This window comes from Mustela erminea, chromosome 13, assembly GCF_009829155.1.
Source record: "Mustela erminea isolate mMusErm1 chromosome 13, mMusErm1.Pri, whole genome shotgun sequence".
Taxonomy (NCBI): Eukaryota; Metazoa; Chordata; class Mammalia; order Carnivora; family Mustelidae; genus Mustela; species Mustela erminea.
Window position 1 is genome coordinate 32,668,884 of NC_045626.1, and position 15,720 is coordinate 32,684,603.

A 15,720-nucleotide genomic window follows, 5' to 3' on the forward strand; every position below is an offset into this window, starting at 1 on the left:
CTTTTGGCATTTTTTTTTCTCCCAATTTCTTTTATCAGCTTTTATTTTATTTATTTATTTTTAAAGATTTTATTTATTTATTTGACAGAGAGAGATCACAAGTAGATGGAGAGGCAGGCAGAGAGAGAGAGAGAGAGAGAGAGAGAGAGGAGGAAGCAGGCTCCCTGCTGAGCAGAGAGCCCGATGTGGGACTCGATCTCAGGACCCTGAGAACATGACCTGAACCGAAGGCAGCGGCTTTAACCCACTGAGCCACCCAGGCGCCCTCTTTTATCAGCTTTTAGAAGGAGATTCTGCAAACACTATTTTTTCCTATTTGATAAGTACATCAACTAATAACCAGAAAAATTAAGACGAATGCTCAGGGTTTCTCATGAGGGTGGCATAGAGAACACTAGAACTCAGTTACATTTTTTTTCTAGTTAATTTGCCCCCTGGGTTCTTATATTTAATTGTGCAAGTAATGCAAAGAAACAGAATTTCATTAGGCTTTAGATAGGTAGGGACCCTCTACTAAGCTCAAATCAAAAAGAATTTGTATACCAGTAGGCAGGCCCTTGTTTTTAAAGCCTGTGTATCTTTTTATTTTTCTTTTGAAAGGGTCATTAAAGTATATCACTGATAGCCTGTGTGCTGAGTGTTGGGATGTGTTTAAGAAAGGCATTATGGTGGAGCACACTGCATGCACGTAGTATGATGTCATCTAGCAGTCAACTACACCTGCTGCTGTGCACTTCACAACATGTTTTATGTGGCTGGAACATTAATGTTAAGGTCAATTCCATGGTTAAAATGGAGACTCACAGCTGAGGGATGCTTAGCCAAGTCTGTTAGTGTTTGGCAGGGAAATGGTACTGATAAACCTACATGTGGTTGGTCTACCAGCTGGTGGGTGGTCCTAGCCATGTTGCTGGAACACTATTCAATTCAATTCAACAAATACTTATTGAATAACTAGAATGCTGATGGGGTGTCAAGGGAGCACAAACCATGCTCGGGTCTTGTAAGGGTTTCCAATAACAATAGATCTCAATATCTAGCAATGATTGCATGGTTACCATATGCCAGCCATTGTTCTAAACATTCTACCTGTATTAATCACTGTAATGTTTTTAACAAGTCTATGAGATGGGTGCTCTGATTTCCCTGTTTCATCAATGAGGAGACTTGGTCGGAGAGGTACGATGTTTTTGCTAGTTTTCATAATGTCCCCTTTTTTGAGCATATGCCAGAGTTGCATTCACTACTGCCTTGGAGTTGGCCACATGGAATGTGTCTAGCTTTAGCCACAGAAATGTGAGCATCAGTGATGTGTGTTACTATTTGGGGAAGTATTTAAAAGCTGCCACAAGATTCCCCTGCTATCGTGGTACTCACTGACCTCCCAGATAATGGAGACTCCATCAGCCTGGGTCTGTGAGCAAGGATGAATGAGAGCAGGGACTTCACTGACTTAAAATAAACGTGAAGTAGGGTATCATTTAAGCCTCTGAGATTTTGAAGTTGTTTATTATGGCCACATAATCTAGTACAGACTGGCTAATGAAACATAAGAGTAAGAACAAGAGACATATGAAGTTAATTGACAAAAAAAGATAGCACATGATTAAGTCCCAAGGAAAAATAGCAATAATAAAAGCAGCTACCATTTATTAAATTCTTAGCAATGTGCTAAGCTCATCACATGCATTCTCTCTAGTTCATAAAACAAACCTACAACACCCGTAACCCACATTTTACAGACAAGAAACAGAAGCTCAGGTTAACTGAACTACTTAAGATGACACAAAAGATACAGAACTATGAATAAAATCAGGTCTTACTGTCTTCAAAGCTCACACTGCCTATAGATGGGCTAGAAAGGACCTCAGATAGCCTTATCCTTCAACTCCTCCACTACAGAGTTGAAATGATTACAAGCATCTTTCCTTTCCTCCTCTATCTTCCTTTGCTTCGCAGCACCCTTTGTTCCTTCATCTCTTCCTCTTCTCTTGTCCTTAACCCTTTCCTCTCTCACCCCATTTCACCTCTCCCACTTCCCACCTTCCCATTTCCCCTTGATATCTATTGTGAATTTTCTTCATACCCACAGGAGGGACATGGGAATTTCCTCCAGTTTGCCTCCTCATTGCTACAACTTCTTGTGGGTAGTGGCCAGAGATGCCAATAAGTATCTCAAAATGCACAGGCCCACCTCCCTGCAACAAGGAAATATCTAGCCCCAAATGTCAACACTGCTGAAGTGGAAGAACCCCGTTCTACATGATTAGAAAATGCATCACTAGCTCTTTTTCAAGTTTATATCTGGGACGCCCTACCATACTTCAAGTCTTTTGGTCAATCAAAACTTGATTTCACCTCTTCCACAGGAGGAGTCACACTTTTGTTTCTTTCTTCCCAAGCCCTCAATATCTCAGGGGCTCCCTGCTTAAGTCTGTCTACTTTCTTTGGCTCTGGGTAAAGGAGGGTGTATGGGATTTCAAATTCCAGTTCAATCCTTATAATAAGATCATGATTCATTAGAATCAGAGGATTTCATTTATTTATTTTTAATTAATTATAGAATCCCAGGATTTTAAAATCTCATATTCCTGCATTTCCAAAAATTAGCTCCATGGAAAACTATGTCAGTAAGATATTCATATGCAAACAGAATGAGAAATTTCAAAATACATTACATTTGGAAAATGCTATGATGGAATTCAAAAGATTTCTTTACTATAGGGCTTTTCTGAGCTTTTAACATGCATTATGTCTTAAGAATCTGCAAATTGGAGATGATGTATAAGTGTTTTTTCAATATATTTTACAAGAGAACTTTTTTTCAAAGATCATCTTTTGGACTCTTGCTCCATAGCACATAATTTGCAAATTGTGACTCCTCCAACTTGTTCATTTGACTGAGGTCCAGAAAGTGAAATGACTCATTCCAGTTTAGAGAGCTAAATCTTGACAGTGCTGGAATCTGAAGCTAAGACTGCTGACCCCAATTCACTGTTCTTTTCAATACATGTCGGATAATAAAATCAACATATCAATTCCAGTGCATTCCCACATTGCAATATTTCTATTTCATTCAATTATTTCTTTAAAATCAAAATATATATACATTACCATAAGAATAACTATGCTATGCTCGTCATGTATTTTTCTTATGTCACATTTAGGTTCACAACTTGTTTTACACATGTTTGTTAACACGTTTATGCATGCCTAAAACATCTACAGTGTTGATGAGACTTCCCTACACTTTATCAACTGAGGAAAAATTATACTTATCCTGATGGATTTACCTAGTTCTACAAACCCATACTATTTTATATTAATACAAGAATTCTTTGAGAATCTTTTATAGTGGAGTGTACCTTATTTCACTAAACATTTCACTCTCACACTTTTTCCTTTATGATGTTCCAGATCATTAAACACAGGTTATTATCTTATCTTGGGTCCGCTGAAAGCAGAACTTAAGACAAAGAATAAAGGTGAAGAATAGAGGAAGGGAGACCAGGAAAGATGGGAGTGATGTGATGGGATACGTTCTTATGTGGCCACCACTGGATAATTAGCTGCCAACTAAACTCTGTTTTTTTTTTTTTAACTCATTCCTAGTTTCCATCCCTAACCAACATGCATTGCTTTAGTTTGTCAGATTTCTAATCTTCAGAAGTTCTCAAGATGTTCCACTGTATTTCCAAATTCAAATACCAAGTTTTCATATTTCCCCTGACTTGTCTGTAACTGGACTTTATTTAAACCTTTTCTGAAATTTCTGAGCAGCATATATCTTAAGCCATTCATCATGTTCCATGCTTTATAAAAGGATTCCCTTTAGACATGTCTGATATTTCTACTAGATCACAGAAACCCTATCTGGGCAAGTATGTTGCCTTTTGAAAATCCACAGCACCCAACACAGGACCTTGCACATAGCCTGTTCTCAGAGTAAATTTGCTAAATAATTGCTTGTTTAACTTTGTTTACATTTTCTTTCAATACACAAATGTACAGGCTCTCTCTTTTTTTCCAATCCTGACCTTTTTTTTTTTTTTCCCCTATTCTTTCTCAGGAAGTTCTTAACCCCTGTTGACATAAGGCGATTGAAGAAAATGCAAGTTAGAAAATTGTTTTCCTTACACAAAGCTTTAACAGTTTTGCTGAAAGGTATAATGTGAAGTAGTTACAAGTATAGCAGACCAACATTTCTAGTCTTTGCTCTGATCCTAATTAGCTAGGCAACCTTGAGAAAGTCATCTTACCTTTCTAAGCCTTCATTTTCTTATCTTTAAAATGAGCTATAGTGTTTTCTATATGAGCTACCACACAGGACTGTTTCAAAGAACAAACACTAATACATAAATACATTTTGGAGGTGCAGAACACCATATAATTGCAAACACTATCATGAATAGAAAATAATAGTGTCTCTGAGTAGGGCAGTACTTTGAAAACATTTAGTCCTGTCCTCTTACGTTAGTGATGAGTAAACTGAATACTAGAAGGTTATAGAACTTGTTCAAAGTCACTGAACTGGTTGATGCCAGAGCCAAAAAATGAACCTGAAGATTGAATCATCAATTTCTATTTCTGTTAAAATTCTACTCCTAGATCTCCAGCTCACCTGATCTCTTTAGACTGTCAAATTGTTTCTATCCTCTGTTCCCAATGCATTCACTTTTTGTGGTTCATGATTATTTTCTTCGATCCCTTGAAGAGGTCAGAATCACTGTGTTTGGCATTTATATAGGCTCTTTTACCCTTCTGTGATTCTAGGCTTCTAAAATTTTTAACTGGAGTCCTGGCCAGGTCTCTGAGTGGCTATGTGCCCACATTGGCTGGCATCTTCTAGCCTGTCCATAGTAAGCCAGCCTACTTTGAAGATCAGAGCAGGCTCCTTGACTTTTCTGATTTGATAACTTAACCTCTCACTTCATTTGAGTTATTCTTTCTAGGTAGTGGGTTTCTCCTACCTATGTGTGCATTTGTACACCAAAGGTAATTCTCTGGGATATTCTTTGGTAATTTGTCACTCAGGTATTCCCAGAGCTGGAAGATTAGTTCCAAGTTCTTTTAATTGCATGGTATAGTCCATGGTATTTGAATCAGTAAAATTAAGTACAATTTTTTCAATAAATTCTGACCTTCTGACTCCCAGACAAGTTTTTTTTTAACATAATACTGTACTTTATTATCATCGGTGATATTATTTTCAAGAATATGAAAAATAGATCTAGTCATTAACACAACTCAATTTGTACTTTTTCTCATTCTTGAAGAGGATGCTATATTACTTGCTTTTGAATCTTATCAATCTGTTATTTCCTTTGACAGTGAAAAAAAGTCAGAAAATCAAAGCATTTTCTGTTGGCAGTAGTCAGATGAAACTCATATATACAAAATGGAATGAAAAACTGTTTGATGAGCTAAACTTGAGGCAGGAGGACAGGCATCATATATCTCATTGTTTTATTTGCCTTCCTTGGTCCTCCAATAACTATTCCCAATTTTGTTTTGCATCATCTATTCTCCCAAAATATACTCCTTAGATTTTTATATTTATAGGTCCTTCTTTCCTTTTCATTCCTTTGATGCTCTTTTTTTCCCCTTTTTCTTCCTTCCCCAATTATTCTATAGAGGTTTTTATTGACTTTAGCCTTTGATAGCTCTATGTATTTGAAAGCAGCCATTCACCACCTCCTCTGGAGAAGTACCAATAAAGTGCAAAACCATTATCACAAAACTGTTTCTCAAAGTTTTGTCACATCCCAGACAGTTTCATGAAGATATGCTGAAAGGATTTGTTTTGTTTGTTTCTGCTTTAGGGATTGCTAAGGGCAACAGACGATCCAGGAAAGGGATTTTAAATCATGGATTATTGTGACACATCTTACTTGTTTCTGGGGTGTTTTCTCTTCTTGGGGCCAAAAAATTCAAACTTTTGTTCAAAAATATTTTCTGATGTTCTGTGCCATATCAGAAAAATAGTGTATGATTACTTGCTTGAAATAGTGAATTCTTCAAATGATTTTTAAATGATTTTCAATTCCAGGTCAGTAAAAACTACATTAAGTTGCAATAGATTTTGACTTCAAAAAGTTTATGGAGTATTTTGTAAGAACAATTTTCAGAAGTCACTTATGAAGTGGAGAGAACATAAGATCATAAAAATATACTGACTCTAAAGAGGATACCCATTGTTAGGTCTCCTTTTAGAAAACTCTGTGGTGTTATGATAGGTCACTAGGAGTCCTCTTCAGATGATTCTAGTCTGATGTTCTGGGTCTCTGGTCAGAAGTATCAACAATCCAGAGACTCCACTATCAGGGTACATACAGTGATGGAAATTGTATGGATTTGTTTTGAATGAAAGATGAATTTTGGGTTTGGGGAATCTTGATAGAGAAGCCTGATGATGTCCATGCTAAACATTGGTCCACACATCAAGTCTGGAGCTCACGAAGGAGATGAAGAGTAAAAACATAGTCCTTCCCTATATTTTACTAAAATATACATATCAAGCTCCTAAATGAGCTAGAGGACCCAAGAGTGAAAAAACAAAAACCATAAAAAACAGTTCTTGACCTCAGGGAGTTTGGGTAGAGTAACACAGGTAAAAGAATTTTAAGCCATCCCTATGGAGGGAGCTAAAGGAGAAAGAGTCAGAGGGACAGGGTGAAAAAAAAAAAGGAGAGAGAGAGAAAGAGAGAGAGAGAGAGAAGTGACATGGAATCCATAGGAAGGAATATGATGAAGAAATAATTTTCATCTGTATTCAAGTTAGATACGGTGTTTTAGGAAGGGGAATATTAAGAGAAAGATATTGAAGTCAGTGAAATTAGAAAGAAATACTTTGTTTTGTGGAAATACTTTTTTTTTTGTCTATAGGAGAAGAAACTTATTGATAACAATAATAGCTATCCATAAGAAATCTCTATCCATAGAGAATCAACCATTCTCTAGATAATTTTTCTGAATTTACAGATTTGTTTTTCTGAATTCCCTTGGCATCTATTCGTGAAATGCATTTTATCCTATACTATCTTGCATGTTTACTGTTCACCAAATATTCAACAAGTCTTTTTTGATTGATTGATGAAAACAAGATGAATATCTGTTCCTCCCCATTTAGCACAGATATCTTCTGACAGTATAAATTCAATAAAGATGTACCAAGGACTTCTTAACTATGTCCCATACATAAGGCATGATGCAAACACTGAGCAAGTGGTACAGATGTGTTAATTAATATACATGAAAAGTAAATGACAATTCAAGGCAATATAGTAGGCAATTCAGTAGGGCTTTTATTAGATTCATTTGATCTTTCACGCATTAGACCAATTATTCATTCCATGTATATCTACTGATATGACCTCTACATTTCCTTCTAAATCTAAGCATCTCTGATTATATAATTTGATGACTTTCATATCCATGCACTGGTCTAGTTTTGCCTTGATTTTCTTTGTGATATGTGTGATCCAGACAACCTTAAGAGGTCAGAGGACATAATCTCTCTTTGTATATCCCCTAAAACTGGCAGCACGTTATGAGAACAAATAGTTTTCTCTCCAAAGCTACTCACTAAATGAGAAAAATATAATCGTGTACATAAGCATACACACAAACAGATATACATAAGTATATATGTCCTTTAAATGAAGGGTCAGTATCTCTCCAATTTTTGTATTTTGTCCTAGATTCAGTTACTTATCCCAAGCAGTCTCTTGATAAACTATGGAATCAAGTATCATCCAGGGCATTTGATATGCACAATTTAATATAGCTGTTCTAATGTGACCATTTTTATTCAAGGCATTATTTGCAGAGCTTTCCTTTTTTTCTTTTTTAAATTTAGCCCCCTCAAAATGTAAATTCACTGTCCTGTATATCTCTTTGTTTTTATTTACTAGAGAAGGTAAATAAATGAAGTCTCTGATTACCAATCCATTCTTGATCTTAGCTCCAACACAATTACCATCCCTGAGGCAAGCTGAGCATTGGAACTTTACTTTTCTCTTTGTGTATTCATTTCTGTTTTATTTGTGTCCATTTCCTCACTTTTAAAATTCTCCATACTTCAGTCCAAATTACAGAACAAGTTAGTCTGGCTGGCCTATTTGGAAACTATTAACCTTATTTGACAGAGTCATTTATGACTGAATACACTATTGTTCATCATGCAGTATCTGCCTAATTCCCTTTGACTCACAGCGGGATCTGATCCTGATTCAGTCAATAGCATTTCTGCCTAGAGAACACTTCAGTACCTATTTCCCAAGCACTAGTCTGTGGATAGGGCAAGTTCATAAAGAAAGAGATACCAGGCATAGTTTGGCTGGCCACAGGTGCTAATTTGCCTCAGATAGCTCCATCTTGCATTTGCTGTTCTGGTCTCCCAGCCGTCAAGCTCACTGATTCTCTAGAGTAGTAATGTAGAGACATTCCACCCTTCATGCCATTGGCTGCCATCTTGGTACATACACAGATTCAAGGATGCTCCTGTCTAACATGATCCATGAGAACAAACGTAAACGCAATCATTGCCTTCCAGCAGGGATGCAATTCAAAGACATCTTGGTTTACTTTATCCACAGGGAATATCACAGGCTCCTTTAAATGCTGTTTGTGTTGGAATCCACAGTCTCCATATGTTGTATATTTCTCCTCTAATTCCGTCATAATCCCACCCAGATGTTACCAGATCATCTATAAGCTATGAACTACATAGTAAATCTAGCTACCAATACATCTTTTGTGTCGTAAAAAAGAGAATAATTAGAACCCATGCAAACACATGTGAACAATAATAGTAATAATAGATACAATGAAAGAAATATTTGTCATTTATAATGAGTGCCAAAACACCTTAGCTGGTATTCTTTTTGCCAGGGCATATTATAGTCTTTTGTCTCAGTCCAGAACTCCAGTTGGCCAGAAGTTTTTGTCCAATGGTGTGAAACACTTGGTCATCAGGAATCCAAGGCCTGTGTAGGTCTTGCCTTTGAATGTAGCAGTAGACTGCTATTAATTTTCATTATTGATCATGGTTATATAAGAACCTCCATAGGGGTTTCAGTAAGTTCCAAATTAATCTGGCACCAAAATCCATTTCTGCATAGCACTATAGCCCTTTTTAAAAAACCTGTTTCTATGAAATTAAAGTGTTTTGAGATGACTAACATGAAGTTTCAATTTCCAACTTATTGAAATATTTGTCTTTTTCTTGAGTTGAATTATCCTTCTTTGGGCTTTTATCCCTAATAGAAAACCAGAAAACAAAGATTTTAAGTTATTCTATAAGAGTAATCACAAGATTCAAGTGGTCAGGTCCAAACCATGGCCTCAGGAATTTCCTGTTATTACAGGAGGAAAAAACAACAGTAAATATTAGATGATGTTTCAGAGCTCAGATCACAACTTGTAAGACAAGTTCTTCTGAGAAGAAGTGCTCATCTTCTCACTAAGGAATCCTCCAGTAATTTTTGTTTTGCTGTGCTTTGTTTTAATTTTTTTGTTTTATAATGACAATACCTGTGTATGACAGGCCAAAACTAGTGAATTGTATATGGATCAAGCCACTTCACTTCTGGAACACATACTTTTGCTGCCAATCCCAATGCTTATTTTCCTCTCCTGCTTTCTCAGAAAAATGCTGCTTTTGTGCAAATACCTGCTCCTCAGGGAAGATAACACTATCCCAAGTTCTTTAAGCATGGTAATTTCATTACAGTTGCCAGTGATTGGTTTAGGGTTGTGCATATGACCTAATAGGTAGCTCTGTTGAGAAGTTTCTGAAGGAGGAAAAAAATCTGTACTCTTAAAAAAAAAAAAAAAAAGTGACAAGAAAGAGATGAGGTTTTCTTCTGCTAGATGTTATTTTCTTGTCCTTATATAAATTTAGCAGACCTTCGAAATTTAAAGGAAAGTAGCTGGCTTAGAAGAAATGTTGAAGGGGCACCTGGGTGTCTCAGTCTTTAAGTGTCTGCCTTCAGCTCAGGTCATGATCTCAGGATCCTGGGATGAGACTCTCATCAGGTTCCCCACTCAGTGGAGTGTCTGCTTCTCCCTCCCCCTCTTCCCCTGCTTGTGTTTCCTCTCTCACTATCTCTCTCTGTCTAATAAATAAACAAAATCTTAAAAAAAGGAAAAGAAAAGAAAAGAAAAGAAAAACTGAAGGTGAGCCAGCAGACCTATATAACAAGGACACTGCCTACTGGGGATGTGCCCAAAGTGTGGGCAAACTCAGAGAAAGAAGTAACTAACTCTCCCTTGGAGAGTTGTAAAATATTCAAGCAAAGGTGATTTTTAAAAATAAGAATTAATAGACAAATAGGAGTTCACCAAGAGCAAGTGTGGCAAAAAGAGGTGGTCCAGGTAGAAGGAATAGAATATGCAGAGGCACGAGATGTAAAAGAGCATCATGTTAGAGGGAAACTTTCCAGGGATTATTTAGGGGAAACGGGAAATAATGCTAGAAAAAAAATTGATTAAGACCAGAGACTGGGGGTCATTTTCCAAGTTGCTTTAAGGAGTATGAAATTCAAATGCAAGGAGCAGCAAGAGGTGCTTAAAGATTACACATTCAAACTCAAATTTAGAAAGGTCTTTGAGAGGATGGATAGAAAAGTGTAGATTTAGGTTGCAGGGAAAACAATAAACAGGAAGTTAAAGTAGTAAAATAAGGCAGAGAAGTGATAGAGCTAATAAAAGACATAGGTTTCCCTTATTGTGCTGACCCTTTCTTTTCAGTGAACTTCAGATACTACAGTTGACCCAATACAATGTGTAATTGAAAACTGGCTTCATTCTGCCAATTTCCAAGGCAAGTCTTTTTATAAAATGCTCACAAATATGTTATGTTTTCAGCCTAGTACCACTGACAACTCTAATTTTTGATATCCTTTCCCCAGTCTTATAGAACAGCATCAATTGTCTTTATGTTGTTTTCCCTCTTTCCTAAATTACATGGAAAACTTCTGCCAAAGGCATAAAATCATCATTAAAAAAAAATTCAGTCGGCCCATCTGTTGCAGAAGTGCCACCTTCCCTGAAGACCATGAACATATTTTTCTCCCTCTCCAGCAGTCAATGTTGCTTCTAAATTCCCCCAGTAGAGTCTTTGAGAGACTCTTGAATTCTTCCCCAACCTTTTGGGTCTCACTCTCTAAAACATGGATGAGATTTAGAGCTGGTAGATGAAAAGGACATCTCATCACATCAATATTTCATTCAAGTTTGGTATAACTTAATCTTTAGACTCTCAAAATAACTACCATATCTTCTTAATCCTGAACCACGCATGAAACTTGCTCTTGATACCGGCTGATCAGCAAGTGTGGATGAACAGTGACACATTAGCCTCAGGCAGGAGGAACCATAAGCCTGGACCTGGCTTTAGAGAGGATCTTTTGGACGCTCCTCTCTCCTGTGCCTCTGCACAGTGGGAGGTGCCCATGGAGCTCTATAAATGTGCTTACTTAGAGCCCTTATTCCTCTTCTAGACCATGCTCTATGTATCTGGGACTTTGGCATTCTCTGCCAAACCAGCCCCACACTCCTTTATAAGGGCTGTGCAGGCCTCTTCCTAAGTCTCACCTCTGAACAAGTGGCCAGTATACTCATTCTTAGGGTCAAGGGTTAGCCAAAAGGAAACTCTTTACAACAGGTGTAGATAGATCTAGATATGCAGTCTCAAGTGATCATACGTGTGTATACCTGCATTGCTGGACAGAGCCAGTGATAGGAAGAGAAAGGAATAGTCAGCTTTTTCCACACTACCATGCTTCTGGTCCAGTACACTGAAGAGCCAAAGAATTCCAAATTCAAATGTGCCCTTCCACGTTGTTATGAAAGTATGTATTTTAAAGTAGGAAGATCAAATATAATAGTTTATTGGTTGACTTATAAAAATGTAAATATTTAAACATATGTTACATGTTTCTCCAGCTGTACTCTTGCCTCAGGAACTGCACACACTAGGAAGACCATGTACTCTTGTCCCAGCAACTACACACACCAGGAAGATCAGCTGATGAGGTATGAACTGATGATGGATCCTAGATAGCTTCCTTGTTTGAAAATGCTCCTTTATAGCCAGTTGCTACCTCTGAGATCCCACCATCACTATTCCTTGTTCAAATGCAGGTTGACCTGAGAGTATCATTTCTGTGGGATTGGCATTTCCAAATTCTTTCCAGATCAGGCTTGAAGAACAAATTTTAATAACTGGAAGATGGAAATAGACATTAACCATGTGGGTCTGAGAAGAATTTGGAGAAACTGTAGAGGAAGGGATGATCAAGAGAACACACAGAGTGACTTAGCACAGTTTAGTGAATGCCCTAAGTGTCTGGTTACCAGAGGTTTAACAAGTTCAACTCCATAATATCACCAACCCAAACCATTAAGCCCCACATGTACTTTGACACATTCTTCTGGGGCTTGCTCCAGAGCTAGTGTTTTCTTGGGATTCATGGTAAGGTGAAGCAGATGAGCCAAGGAGTGCTGCACCCAGTGCCATCTCTGATGGCAGGTGTCAGGGCCTTAGAAATGAAATAGATCCTTGCCTCCCATTTCCTCTTCTCCTATGATGGAGATAAGCTTTCCTAACAAATGTCACTCATAAAGTACTTTTTTAGTAATTTGACCAGTCTGTTTGTTTGTTTTCTTTTGCTTTTCTGAAATTTAGGTAAGAATGAATTTAGAGAGTTTTATAAAAGAAAATATATTGTACATAAATAGACTGTTAACATTCTTTTGTGTCTGATTTTGTCTCCCTTTCCTCATTATTGTAGTGTGTGAGTGTGTATGTGCGCATGTGTGCGTGTGTGTGTGTGCGCGAAGCAGCCTTGGATTACTAATCATGGTAAAGCAGGTGTGACAAGAGCACTATAAACCAATAGGTTAAGTAACTGTAATTGCTGTGGTTTGACTCAAGAAGTGACAACCTGGGCCACCTACTTCCACCATTCCCAAGTTTCACCATTTCCCAAGAAACAGATTTAAAGGAGTTCATCAAAAGACAGGACCCTAATCCTACTTTCCTAATTAGCTGGAAGTTAGAAATAGCTCTAAGGTGATGGGTGGTTTCAGGGCCAGAGAAGATTTAAGGGATGGGATGAATATCCCAAATAATGCTTATAATTAATATCATGGTTGAATGTTTATTCCATACATATTAGGAAAGCATACTGAGGACTTAGCGTGTGCCAGACATGTATTAAACAAAAGCATTATCTCCTTTTGGTTTTATAACAATACCAAGAATTAAGTAAAATTTCTATTCTCATTTATTAGTAAGGATCAGGCAGGAAAACAGATCCCAAGAAAGAATGATTTTGGTGTGGAAGGAGAAAATGCAGTTAGAAGTAATGCTTAAATGAGGAATAAGTAGTTTGGGAGGCTGTTTGGAAAGATGTCAGCAAAGCAAACTGTCAAAGCCAAGGCATGCCATTTTAATTCTAACCAAGAGTCATATTTCTAGTGAAAAAATAACAACAAAACATTCAACACTTAATATGTGCCAAGACAAAGCCTACAGTCTTTACAGGAGGTCAAAATATAAAATAAACACAATTTTAAGCTTCCTCTATGAAAGGCAGATGTTCAGACACATATTGTAATAAGGTGTAGTAAGGGCCCAACAGTGGGATGTGCAAGGAAGGGGCTGAGTAACTCAGCGTATGGGGATTAGGGACAGCTTCAGAGGGGAGATGACAATAGGTCTGGATTTTGAGGGGTGTATAGGATCATAGGCACACATCATAGAAGGGTAGTTACAGAAATTATTGGTGGCATAAGCTACATTTAAAAAAGGAAGCTTTTATAATACCTAACCAAAAACAGGAAAGAGCACTTATTTTAAAAAGGATTAGGGCTGCCTGGCTGGTCAGTCAGTGGAGTATGGAGCTTTTGATCTCAGGGTTGTGAGTTCAAGACACACACTGGGTGTAGTAATTACTTAAAAAATAAAATCTTAAAGAAAATGATTAGATAAAAATTACATTGTTCTTTCATATCTTATCGGAAAAATAACTTTTTAGTAGAATAAGATGTTTATTCTTCAATTTATCAGCTATAGTATTTTATGAATCAAACTCTCTCAAAATTTTATATTCTTTTAAAACAATATGAAGTAGTGGAAAATTGATTTTGGTTTCCTCCAACTGTTCCTTCAAATACCCTTTTCCTCATGATTCACAGCCCTCTTCCCTTGGAATATACAACCTCACATAAGCTGATGGTTGTCCCAGATAAATACATCCTCCCAAGCACTGAGTAATAGTCACTATTTCTGCTCAGGTGAATTCTCTAATAGCAAAACAAGTGGTGGGAAAAGAAGTTGGGGTGCTGCTTGTTACCATTCGGATCCTAAGAGTCAGGGAAGCTATATATACCCTAGAAGGATGACTGAGGTCAAAAGAGCATCTGAAAACAGCCAGAAGTTGAGATGGCCCATAATAGGAAGCTGTAAAATCCTACCCAAACAGATGAACAGAGAAATCAAGCAGAGAGAGAAGCAGAAATGCTGCTGATGACTTTGCTCTAATACAAATCATTGCATTTGGGGCTTTGTTGGTATTGCAGTCTCTAGTGTGTGTGCTATGCTGGGGACCTCTGGTAGCATCTGATTAGAAAGGTGCAGTTGTCAGTGCATTTCTACTCTTTGGAAATGTGAAGTGATGAAATATCAAAGTCAATATTTTTGCCAATCTTCCCTGCCCTTTGCAATCTCACATCTCTCCAGGGGCCTGAAATCTGCCGTCCTGGAGCGGATCCATGTGTGACTGCCAACAAAGCCTCTCAGAGGAGAGGCTGAGTGTTTGATTCCACATTGGGCAGAAAAACATGTTCCCCTGTGTTCTCTCCAGTGAGTGGGGGAACCTCCAAAGGCAGGCACAGTGATAAAGCAAAATGTTCTGTAGCAACGAAGCAAAAGATTCTATTGTGATTTTATTTTCTTACTTGATTTTGTTTTTCCTTCTCTACTTTTATTTTCCATTATGAGAATATTGAATGTAAAATGAATGTCTTGAAGAAAATGATGAAAGAATTATTTAGTGCTTGAAGCCTTGTTGTAGAGGAAATTCTGCAATCTTCAGTGGGTCGAATTTTGCCCCTGCTGACATCAGTTTTAGTAGAATTTTGTTTCTTTCACTTGTATCTGAGTCTTATACTAAAGCCTGGTTATCCTATTGTGATCTTTGACCAGATACCATCTCAGGAAATTTTGAATTCTCTTGTATTGGTTTATTTCTTTCCTTTATTTTCCCATGGGTTTGCTTTCTCCTCAACATCTACTTTTATTTTCAGTATTTGAAATATGAACCGTGCCTAAAAGTGTCATGGTCCTTACTGTTTTCTGCACTCTGGGTTCCTTACATGAACTAGAATGAGGTTGAATCTGTGATGTAGAGCTCTGGTTGTAGACACTGGGGCTGATTTTGAGTCCAGATTTGACAATTACCTATTATCTCTCAGGAGGTGTGTTAAATAGACATGTTCTGAGGACAGATCCCTGGGGTTCTGGTCCTGTATATGTATTTGAGCCCTCAGAAATCTGATTTTTAACATGTACCCTAAATAATTCTGATATAGATGATTCATACATCAAGAATGTTGATCTAGAGTAGAATACTTCATATTCCTTAGTAAGTCACCCAAGGTCCTTCACAAGTGGCTGTCAAATGCAAGGCCAGTTCTTAAAATGTTCAACTG